This window comes from Schistocerca piceifrons, chromosome 9 (genome assembly GCF_021461385.2).
Source record: "Schistocerca piceifrons isolate TAMUIC-IGC-003096 chromosome 9, iqSchPice1.1, whole genome shotgun sequence".
NCBI lineage: Eukaryota > Metazoa > Arthropoda > Insecta > Orthoptera > Acrididae > Schistocerca > Schistocerca piceifrons.
In genome coordinates this window covers 156,169,696-156,182,236 of record NC_060146.1, presented here as the reverse complement: position 1 = coordinate 156,182,236, position 12,541 = coordinate 156,169,696, and positions in this window count along the sequence as shown.

Here is a 12,541-nt window from a genome sequence, read left to right as displayed (position 1 = left end):
TGACCTTTCCTAAAGTCAAACTGATCATCATCTAACCAATCCTCAATTTTCTTTTCTATTCTTCTGTATATTATTATCCTTGCCAGCAGCTCAGATGCGTGAGCTGTTAAAGCTGATTGTGCACTAGTTCTCGCATTTATCTGCTGGTGTTCTCTTTGGACTTGAGTGGATTATATTTTTCCTAAAGTCTGATGGTATGTTCTGCGCAACAACTTTAATTGTCATTTTGTTGCCATTTCCCCAAATGATTTTAGATATTCTGACAGAATGTTGTCTATCCCATCTGTCTTACTTGATCTCAAGTCTTCCTGTGCCTTTTTAAGTTCTCACTCGACTAATGGATCCACTGTGTCATCTGTCTAAACTCCAATTTCTTATTCTGTCATGTCATCAGGCAAGTCCTCCCCTTCATACAGACCTTTAGTGTACTCTTTCCACCTATCAGCTCTCTCCTATATTCTTAACAGTGGAATTCCCATTACATTCTTAATGTTTCTGTCCTTGCTTTTTATTTCACTGAAGGTTATTCCGACTTCTGTATGCTGAGTCAGTTCTCCTGTTGATCACTTCTTCCACTTCTCCACTAGTTGTTTCTATACAAGGTGTATATAAACTTTCATTGCCTGTAGCAGATACAGTAGCTACAGATTTACTGCATAGATGGAACCCAAAGTCATTTTCAATTAGACCGTGTTGTTTACAGGAATTAAAGTTGCAGTTGGGATTCCTTACTGAAGGGCTAGTAAACCGTATAACATGAGAAGGGTATTTTCTGTAATTGCATTTTCTCTGCTTGTGTGTGAGTGGCTGATTTTAAGATGGTGGGGGTGGTGGTGGTATTGGTATTGTAATTGGGAAATTAATGGAATAACTTTTTTAAATTAAATGAGGATTAATGAGTTCCATTAGCTTGGATGATGAAGGGCGAAACAGTTAGTCTCCTATGAAGCAGATAGTAACTTCATTTGGCCATGACAGTGTTGGTTGAGCACTGTGGCTACAGGTTAAATTAATTGAAGAAATACAGCAGCCAACCAAAAAAACATAATCAACCGACTCCTGCCTGCCTACATTTAGTTTGTCAGAGTCACTTTCAGGTAGTATACACAATTGTTGTTTAGCATTCAAGCTGATAGTTTGATGATATGTATATTGATTTTTATTTGATATTAATTTTAACTTAATTTTCAGTCAGTGGTTGGCAGATGATGACAATAATACTGAAAAGGAAGTGCTGTCCTGATATTTCGTAAATTATTATTATTCTTTGTTTTCCAGTATATTAACATTTTCTGGTAACCTAAGATTATACATCAAATTTAATTTTCATTTTCCATTTATGCCTGTGTGTCCATAAATTTTTTTCTGTATTTCTTCTTCTAGTTAATGTCTTGTATCCATGTGGTCTGTGGTTTTCCTATTTCTTCATTGCTAGTAGTTTCCATTCTATGATCTGCTGTTCATATGTCTGCACCATATGAGTTCCGTTTCTTCCAAGAAATCAGGAACTCGAATTGTGACATCCATTTTCTTTCTGATGACTTCGTTTCTGATCATTTTCTGCCTGGACTGCACACTGTCTACAAAAGTGCAGCTCAACTGCCATCTGTCTTTTCATTAATTGAGATTTAACTGTTCATACTTCTTATCTGTTTCTCATAATTGTTTTGTTTTCTTTCTAATTTGTTGGTTCCATAAAATACCATTTAATGTTTCAAGACTGTACCTTCTAGTATTTATTCTTGAAGATATATATTATGCTCTGTGCTGTATCAAACATTTCTGTAAGTTACTTACCTTTGTCATACTTAAAGATTACTTCTGTATAACTAATTTATAAGCACCCTGTCCAAGTGAATTTCACGACGACATCTGATGTCTGGCCTGAGAACAGTTTCTACAACTATTTAAATAATAGAGAACCAGCTTTTGTCTCCATATGGCATCTTCAGATGACATTGGAACTGCAGAGGAAATGACTTAACGACATACACAGACATTGCTCATGGTGGCAAGTTTTCTGGAAAACCTGGAATTCGGTGGGAATTGCATTTTACCTGGAAAAATCAGGGAAATCTCAGTAATTGTGTAAAATTTCAAGGGATTCTGTGTTTTAACTGAACATTGTAATTTAATTTTATGGAGCTTTATAAATCACAAATTTTAAAATACTTAATATTTTAAAGTGAGTTAATTATTTGAATATTAGTCCATATAAATTATGTTGATGTTTAAATGCTGTGCTTGGAACTACAGCTGAGAGGAAAGAAAAGTCACTGTTGTGAGATCCTCAAAGTACACTCCCCCCACCCCACCCCCTACCATTAAATTTCTCAGGGGCTTCTTATGGCATTATCAACCTCCCCATGCCTGGAATTCGCAGGGATTTTTTTCCAAGTTTGAGTATCATCCTGTCATTGTTATAGATACATAAAATGAAGAGATATGGCATGTTTACAAGACAAATTATTTCTTTTTATGTTGTGAAGGAATCAATGTTTTTCACAAAAAATGAAAAATAAAATTGAATTTACTGTTGTAACCTGAAATGAGTGTAAAATGCTTAACTTAACTGAGGGGAAACAGAAAATAGGGCTTTGTACATGTGATATCCGAACTACAGACATAAGAGAAATAATATGACCAGCTGAGTCTCTCCCCTCTGCATTGCAAATGCAGAGAATTGCGTCAAGTAGCGGGTACTGAGGAGTAAGCGTGGGATTGACGGTGTTGTAGAGGTGCCTACCGTGCTGGAGAGGGTGAGACGGGCAGTGCTGGAGGCGCCTGTGGACCGCAAGAGCCGCTACCTCGCGCTGGCCGCCGTCTGCGCGGAGTCCGGCTGCCTGCCACTGCTGGCTGCAGCCCCCACCCTGCCAGAAGACCTGCTGGCTGCACTCCAGGACAGGACGCTCGCACCACACGTAAGCCTCACCTTCCTCTCTCTGTTTGGCTCTGGGTCAAATTGCTAAATGAGGGTAATCCCGAAAGCAAGGTCTCCAAAGTACTGGGGCCGCTTGTTTGCATGGCTGTTGGCCACACTGTTTTTTTCCTTGCTCCCTCCTTTCTCTACAGAAACCATTGCACATCCACTGGGGATTTTAGCCTCGGCTTGGCAGCCGGTTTTTATAGAGCTCCTGTTAGCCACTACAGCCAGGTGTGAAGTTCACACAGTTATCCAGTTTTTTAGTGCAAAAGGCATTAAACTGATCGACATTCGTTGACAGATGTCAGTAGTGTGTGAAGAGTCTTGAATGGGTGTCTAAAATGTCCACAAGTGGTGTAGAGAGTTTTCAGCGGCCGTACTGAAATTTGTGATGAGGAAAGAAGCGGGAGACCACCAATTCCCGAAGAGACTGTCACAGAAGTTGAACAAATTGTGCTTTGAGATGGCGGTATAGTTCTGCAATGTTGTTCCTGAGATTTCTTGAAGCACCGTTCACCAGACTTTGAGCAAAGTGTTGAAACTTCAGGTATGCACAAGATGGGTCCCGAGAATGCTGACAGAAGACCACAAATGGCAACACGTTGAAGCTTGCTGCCAATTTCTTCAATGCTGTCCAGATGAAAACATCACTGTTTTGGATTCGATAGTCTCAGTCGATGGAACCTGGGCTTTCCATTTCACACCCGAGATGAAACAACAAGCATGACAGTGGCGACATTCAGATTCACCCGAGCTGCGAAAATTCGAAATAACGCAGTCTGCCAGTAAAGTTGTTGCAGTTGTGTCCCTGTATTGGAAGCGGATATTGTTCGTCGACTTCACGGCTCCTGGACAACAATAAATGCCAACAGGTATTGTCAGACATCAAAAAGACTCAGACGGGTGATTGAGAACCGAAGAAGAGGAATTTTGAGCAAGGGCAGAAGCCTTCTCCACGACAATGCTTGGCCCCACATTGCCTGTCAAACTGTGGATCTTCTGCGGCATTGTGGATGGGACATAATCACTCATCCATCCTATAGTCCAGACTTAGCACCCAGTGACTACCACTTGATTCCCAAGTTGAAAGAACACTTGGTTTGAATGCACAGGGGAAAGATGAGGTTTGACACTTCTACAGTAGCATGGCAGCAGGCTGGTATGTCATAGGCAAAAACTGCTGTAGCATTTCCAGAAATGTAGCAATCAAAATGGCAATTATGTCAAAAAATAGAAAAATGTTCAAGCTTCAAACTATGCACAATTTATTGTACATAAACGCTTCTTTATATTTTTTTAAAAAGTGGAGAACATACTTTTGGTATCACCTCATACAAGCATGTTTTCTCATGTCTGTTATGTATCATTAATTGTATGGATAATGAAGGAACTTTTCCCTAGTTCGATGCACACAGGTAGAAATGTTGTCCTATTATTTCTGTTTTTGGTACTGGTCTTCAGCCATTTAGGCATGACGTAGTACTAATAGTAGTAGCCCAGTGCCATTCGAACTGTTTCCACATTCACCATACCCACTCTAGAGCTGTCTCATATCCCTCAGCTGATCTTACAGCAAGATGAAATATGAGTGCAAAGTAGACACATGTAAAAATCAGTTTCATCCTTTTGAGGTGGGTATGACAATTGCAACAGCCAGTAGGCATAAATAGCAAACAGGAGCCTTTAAAGCAAGAGAGTTATAAGCATGCATTTTCACCTTTTCACAGTGTATTGGATAACACATTAAATTTCTGTCATGCACCCGTGGAAATTCTGTTTTGGTGGCCCCATGGGTGGTTGAGAAAGCACTCAGATGTTTGAGTCTGCACTCTTATGTATCTTTGATGACGGCAACACTGTGGGAACTTCTGTGTGATTTAATTTTAGTGAGATCCAGGTCTCATGTCATGTCCAAATTAAAACCATGATCACAGTTTGTTAAGTGATCTACTAATCCAATCTCTGTGGCCTTGTAGTCTCTAGAGTGGCACGTATATATCCACCGTTCTGCCACTGCTGCCTTGTCCAGATGTAACAAGCCAGTGTACTGCCGATGTTCAGTGCATCTGCCACAAACACTTCATGTTGTTTGACCAATACATGAAGTGCTCCAATACCCATAAGGAACCTGGTACACACTCGCATTTGGAATTGAAGAGTCATCCTTCACAGAACTGAGAAAGGCACCTGCTTTCTTAGCAGACTGGAAGACCACTTTGCACTGTGTTTCTTGAGGAAAGTGCCGCCCTCATATTCATGACTGCACACCTGCACCTTGATTTCATGTGCAACGTCTTGCAAATCTGTTGCCAGTAATATCCGTTCAGTTCAAGATGCTCTTCAGGGGTTGGATTTCATCCTGCACGGATTTGTAGCCTGAGACACTGTTTGCACCTCACGCCACTAAAAATGTATCCAAACTTGGGGCAAAATAACAATAAGCAAAGCAATTAAATGTTCGATTAAGGAACAAACCGAACTTCATTTGTAAGAATTGAGTTATAGTTACGGTATGCTGTTTCTTTGGTCATTGTCAATGTAAGGGAGATCACAAATTCCACTAAGCTTTCTGGCAGTGTCTCCTTCAGAGCGAACTAGTACAAAGGATGACATGTTGAGTTGCATACAAGCATAGAGAAACGGCTTACACATTTAGCTAAAGGCCAAAGCCTTATTCAGAAAAGAAAACACACATACATTCATAGACACAAACAACCACACCTCTGACATGCGTGATCATCATCTCATACCCCATCAGAGGCCGGGCTACCTGTGAAAGCAGCCATGTCATATATCAGCTCTGCTGCAATAATTACACATCTTTTTACACTGGGGGACTCAAAAAGGACTTTAAAACTTTGGAATATTACAGAAAGTTTTTGAGATATCTTGCAGAATCAGTAGATGTGTCATTTTGTAGAAAACAACCTGAAGTTTGATTCACACAGTACATCAGAACGTCATTTCACCACCAGGAGTACCAGCTCAGTACACAGATAAAATGGCTACTTTCACTGATCTCCAGGCTTGATGCCACTGGATTTCTTTCTCTGGGGTTTCATTTAAGACTATGTGTATGTTCCCCCCCCTACAAAACAACTTAGCCAACCTGAAGAATCGAACCTATGGTAATCTACTGTCCTCACCCCTCCATCCAACAGTTTCCACCCCCTCTGTCCTATCCACTCATGTCTCTCACCCTCATTGTGTGTCACCCTCTACCAAAGCACCTGCCACCTGCCTGTCTTTCCCTTTCTCCTTTTCTGCTCCCCCCCCCCCTCCTGCCCCACAGACTACTGACACTGTGCCTGGTGACTGTCTTGTTATGCTTCCATGTACAAGGTGTACAGCTTTGCTTCCGACGTTTTTTTCCCAAACTTTTGAGGCTTTAATGAAACAAGTTGGTTACACATGTATCAATCAAGGTATTTTCTGTCGCTGGCCACTACTTTCTCCCATCTTTCAGGCAGTGTACGAAACCCATGTTGAAAAAATTGTTTGTCTTTTGAAGCAATCCATGAATCAATCCAATTTGTGACTTCTTCGTGAGATTGAAAGTGTTGGTCAGCCAGGCCATGCGCCATTAATCTAAACAGGTGATAGTCAGAGGGAGTAATGTCTGGAGAATATGGTGGGTGGGGTAGGACTTCCCATTTTAACGCTTCCAAGTACGTTTTGACCTCTTTTGCAACGTGGGATTGAGCGTTGCCGTGCTGCAAAATCACTTTATCTTGCCTCTCGCAGTATTGCGGCCGTTTGTCTTTTAATGTTCTGCTCAAATGCATTTATTGCGTTCAATAATGAGCACCTGTGATTGTTTCACTTGGTTTTAACACTTCATAGTACACGACACTGAGCTGGTCCCACCAAATGCAGAGCATGATCTTGGAGCCGTGAATATTCGCTTTAGCCGTCGACATGGAAGCATGGCTGGGATATTACCATGATTTTTTGCATTTAGGGTTATTGTAATGAACCCATTTTTCGTCCCTGGTCACAATGCGATGCAGAAATCCATTCCGTTTTTGCCGCTGAAGCAACTGTTCACAAACACACAAATGCCATTCAATGTCTCTTGGTTTCAGCCCACATGGGACCCAAGTTCCTTCTTTCTGAATCATGCCCATAGCCTTGAGACGTTTTGAGATGGGTTGCTGTGTCACTCCCACTAACCGTGCCAATTCTTCTTGTCTGATATGAGTCTTCACTCACCAATGTCTCCAATTCCACATCTTTGAAACCATTCTCTCTTCCACCACTGTGCCAGTCTAAGATGTTAAAATCACTGTTCTTGAAGTGTTGAAACCACTCACGACACGTTCTTTCACTAATAGCGTCCTTACTATGCATACTTGAGAGAATTCGATGAGACTCAGCTGCTGTTTTCTTCATATTGAAATAAAACAGTAACACCTCCCACAAATACCAAGAATTAGACTCGTAAACTGACATTTTCAATCAAGAACAACTTTATGATGCAGACACAAATCGACTAATGTTTGAATAAGGTTATGTTGACCGAGGTCCAAGCTAACTGCCTGATGTCTGTGATCTGTTTCTTTCGACTGCTACTTACCGTTGTTGCCACCTATTGGCAAACGGTGGAAGCAAAATTGTTGTACAACTTGCATTTCCTGCCTGCTCCACCAGAAAGTGCTCTTCTTTCCGCTCACCCATTCTCTACTATCACTTCCCCTTCCCTGCCCCCTCCAGATTGCTGCTTTCATTCCAAGTGACGGTTTCATTCCAGTCTGATTTGCCAGAGATGGCATACATGTGTGTGTGAGAGGTGTGTTTGTTTGTGTGAATAAATGTTGTGTTTCCTTTTCTGAAGAAACCTTTGGCTGAAAGCTAATGTGGAAGTGTCTCTTCATTGTGCCTGTCTTCGGTTTAACGTGGCATCTTATGGTGGGTAACAATCTTTTTCTTTTCCTCGTGTTGTTGATATTAGAATGTTTCCTTGGTCTTTTATTTCCCTAACACAGGTGTTAGGAATAGGCCGTTGAAACATTCCTGTAGTCTATCTGTAACTTCCATGCCTTGCTAGGTTTCTTGCTCCTCTCACTTTTTTCCACAATCACTGTTCAATATCAGTGCTGTAAGGGTTCTGCTATTCAGTGCACTTGAATCGTGACACGGCTCCTCCTGTGGGGATTTTGATCTGTTGTATCAAAGATGCCAAAAGAGGATTTTCTTGTTCCAGTGGAATAATGCTCTTAGAGAAGTTGAACTCAATGTGTTACCTGTAATGTACAACTCTAACTTCTCTTAATGAGCAGACAACTCCAATCAGCAGGTCAGCAGGTAGTATCACCAGCTCGTGGCTTGCGCTGCGAACAGGACAGGATCTCTACAATTCCGACCTGCACAAACTGTCAAAAAACCTCCTGAAAGGGGGGGGGGGGGGGGGGGGTGCTTCCTGCTTAACGGATGAACATCCCGCATTGGCCAGTGGATACTGAGGACATGGAACATGTCATTCTGTGAATGACATGTTACACCTCAATATTCCAATCTGGAGTTTCCATTGTTTAACTTATTCAAAATATGCATTGTACAAAAATGTAGAACTGGGTGGCTACACTGTGTATTCAGCACAGAATGTGGATAGGTGGCTGTCACAGTAGCTGTGCAGTTGTACGATGTTCCATATTAGTTAGCTCTAGTCTTGACTGTACTCGTTACGTAATTTAAGTTTTCCTGAGGACTTTCCATTTCTGTACTGACACTGTGGCCACCGGTGACACTGCCGCAGGTGATATCGGCATACGAGGCACTGATGCTGAAGCATTGGGAGGAGAGCCGCGGCTGTGGAGAGGAGGCAGAACAGGTGTGGGTGCGCACGTGGGTGCGTCCGCTGCTGCCGTCGCTCGAGGTGCCCGACGGAGCGGCAGCCGGCGCGGAGCGGTTGGTGGCAGCGGCAACGCGAGCCTGCCCGGCGGCCTTCGCCGCCATCGGCGGAGGTGCAGGCGGTGCAGAGGCCGGTGGAAGTGCGCGGGCGGCACTGGCGTGGCTGCGCGTGGCGCACCGGCAAGGTGCACTGGATGCGCGGCTGCGTGAGGGTGCCGGCCGTCCAGGTCTCTGGAAGGGCGTACTGTCCTACGGAGCCCTCGAGGATGCACTGCTGCACGAGAATGAGGAGGTAAGTGGAGGGAAAGTTGCCAACAGTTCTTGTATAATGCACTTGGCAAATTTGGTTACCAGGATGCCGAGTTTGGAAATGGGAGTTTCAGAAATTGACATTGAGTTTACTCCTACACCATCATTGTTAGATGTCTGGAACTCTGAGTGGTCCATCATGGACTCCCCAAATAAACTTAGGGCGATAAAGGAGACTGCGAGTACTTGTCAGTCTTGCCTTCAAACATTTGCAGCATATCTGCTGTCCCTTGTCAGCTACGTATTGGCTGTATTCTCTAACCGTTGATGACTCTGCGTCCAAGATATCTTGCATTGTCCTTCATACCTCCTCAATCCAGTTTTAAATCTCATTCAGTATTCAAAATGATTGTACTTTTGATAATAAGTGTATAGGTAATATCAAGTCAAATGCCTTTCAGAAGTCAACAAATACTGCATCTACCTGACTGCCATGATCTGTCATATGAGAAAAGTGTAAGTCAGGTTTCACATGATCAGTGTATTTGAAATCTGTGCTGATTAGCATGAAATTGGTCAGTCTCTTAGATATTCCTCTTTACATTTGAGTTTGGCATATGCTCTCAGATTCTACAGCAAATGTATGTCGAGGATGTTGGACAATAGTTCTGTAGTTCACTTCTGTTGCCCTCCTTGTAGGTGGGTGTCACTTGTGATTTCTTCCAACCTCTGGGCACAGTTTTTTGTTTGAAGGATCTTCGGGATACATCTTAGGGAAATGGCAGCAAGGGACAAGAAAGGACACCAGGTGCAGTCAGTATGTATGCCTGGGGGCCTCATTCAATGTATTGAAAAGGCTATTCTGGAAGCCATTGAGGAACAGGGTGCAAGCAACTGCTGATTGTGGCACATGCTCGAACAAAAGATATATGTCGTTGGGCTCCGACATCGTACTTGGATTTTTGCAGCGATTGACAGAGAATGTTGAGAAGACCAGAATTACATGTAGAGTTTCAACTAAGGTCACAATTTGCAGCATTGTCCCCAGAATTGATCGCAGCCTCTGGGTTCTGAGTCAAGTGAAAGGACTCGACCAACGACTTTGACGGTTCTGTGAAAAGCGAGGCTGCGACTTCCTGGCCTTGTGCCATGGGATAGAAAACTGTAGGGTGCCCCTAAATGGGTCACGTGTGCACTACATGTCAGAGACTGATACCTAGGTAGGCAGGGCGCACGCAACAGTTTTTTAGATTAGGCGACTCTCCATCCAGTCCAGGTAACCCAGAAGTGTCACTGTAAGAGGGAAAGAAATGCCTCCCACAGGTGAGAGTATTTCCTAGTGCTTAACTGCCAAAGCATTCACAACGAAGTGCTCGAGTTCGAAGCACTTCTGAAAAGCAATGACTCTCACGTAATACTAGGTATGGAGAACTGGTTGAAACCTGAAATTGATAGCAATGAGATTTACGGGGAAAATTGAAGTGTATATCAAAAGAATAGGCAAATGGGAATTGGTGGTGTATTTGTCGCAGTAGTCAAGACACCCAAATCCACTGACATAGATATTGGAGCCGCTTGTGAGATTGTGTGGGCAAGATTCAGCATCAAGGGTAGGAATAAAGTGGTAACTAGGTCCTTCTGTTGCCCACCAGACACATATTCTGATGTAGCCAAAAACTTTAGAGAAAACCTAAATTCAGTTATACATACATGCCCCAATCATGCTGTAAGCATTGGTGGAGACTTCAGTCATCCAACAATCAATCGGGAAAATTACAGTTTTTTTAGTGGTGGGCATGATCCTTTGAAACATTACTAAATGTCTTCTATGAAAACTACCTAGAACAGATAAACCCCATTCATGATGGTAATATATAGGATCTAATGGCTACAAATAGACATAATCTCTTTGGAGATGTTCACATTGAAACTGGTATCACTATTTGTGATGCATTTGTGGCAACAATGATAATCAAAGTTCAGAGAACAACTAAACAAGCAGTAGATATATATTCACTGATCAGCTAGAACATTATGACCACCTACCTTACGGCCGGTATGTCCAGAGGCCTTGGTAGGTTACTGTAGGGAGTTGGCACCACGTCTCCACACACACACACACACACACACACACACACACACACACACACACATGCACACACAAACAAAAGCACGAACGCAATTGCAGGTGAACACTACTCTATTCCGTACCTTCTCCCAAGAAAATGGGGTGCCCCTAAGCTCCATGCTGTACTGTTTGCCATCGTCATAAATTCAATTATGGATTGTCTTCTTCCCAGTGTCTCGGGCTCCCTCTTTGTCAATGATTTTGCGATTTACTACAGCTCTCAACAGACCAGTGTTCCTGAACGATCTCTTCGAGGATGTTTCGATCACACCCACTCGTGGAGCATCGAAACCGGCTTCCGACTTTCTCCCAGTAAGACTGTCTGTGTTAATTCTTGCGGAGTTTCATCCGCCTTCCCTACATCTTGGCCCTGTTGAATTTTTGTTTGCAGATGTCACCAAATTCTTGGGACTTGTGTTTGACAGAAAGCTGTACTGGTCTTCCTGTGTTTCGTACCTTTCGGGTCGCTGTCTACGATCCCTCAACACCCTTCGTATTCTGAGTGGTACCCCCTGGGGAACAGACCGAGTCATCTTCCTCCGCCTATATTGCACCTTAGTGCGCTTGAAATTGGACTGTGGAAGCATAGTTTACTCCTCTGCATCGCCGTCTATTCTTTGGCGTCTAGATTCTGCCTGTAGCATTTGGAGCTTGTTACACTAACCTCGTGGAGACCCTTTACGCTGAGACTGCTGAACCTCCATTGTCCAATTGGCGAGCTGTCCTTCTGAGTCATTATGCTAGTCATCTGGCTTCCGTGCCTGCTCATCCAACCTGTGCCCTTTTTTTCGACACCTCCTTGGATTTCGGATATGCAGACAGCCCTTCCTCTCTACTATCACCAGGAGTCTGCTTTCATCAACAGCTACATTCACTTTCCTTCCAATTTCCTAAAACTTTCTTGACAAATGGGGGTACAGCACCACCTTGGCTTCACCCTTGGACCTGCCTTCTCCGTGATCTTTGTCAGCTTCCCAAGGATAGTATCCCCCCCCCATATAGTTTATCATTGGGCATTTGCTGCTATATGTGCACAAATGGAGGATGCCACAATTATCTATACTGACATCTCCAAGATCACCTTTGGTTTTGGGAGTGCCTATATTATTGACGAAACCCCCATTACATTTCAGCTTCCCAACCAGTATTCGGTTTTTACTGCAGAACTTGACGCTGTTCTCCAGGCTGTCCAGTACATCCGTTGCCATCAAGGGATATAGTATATTATATGCTCAGATTCACTCAGCTCTCTTTTCAACCTCCAAGCTCTTTATCCCGTCCACTCTCAGGTCTATCGAATTCAGGGTTGCCTCCATGGGCTCCACTTGGGGGGCATCTCTGTGGCATTCCTCTGGATCCCAGGGCATGTTGGTGTATGCGGAAACGAGGCA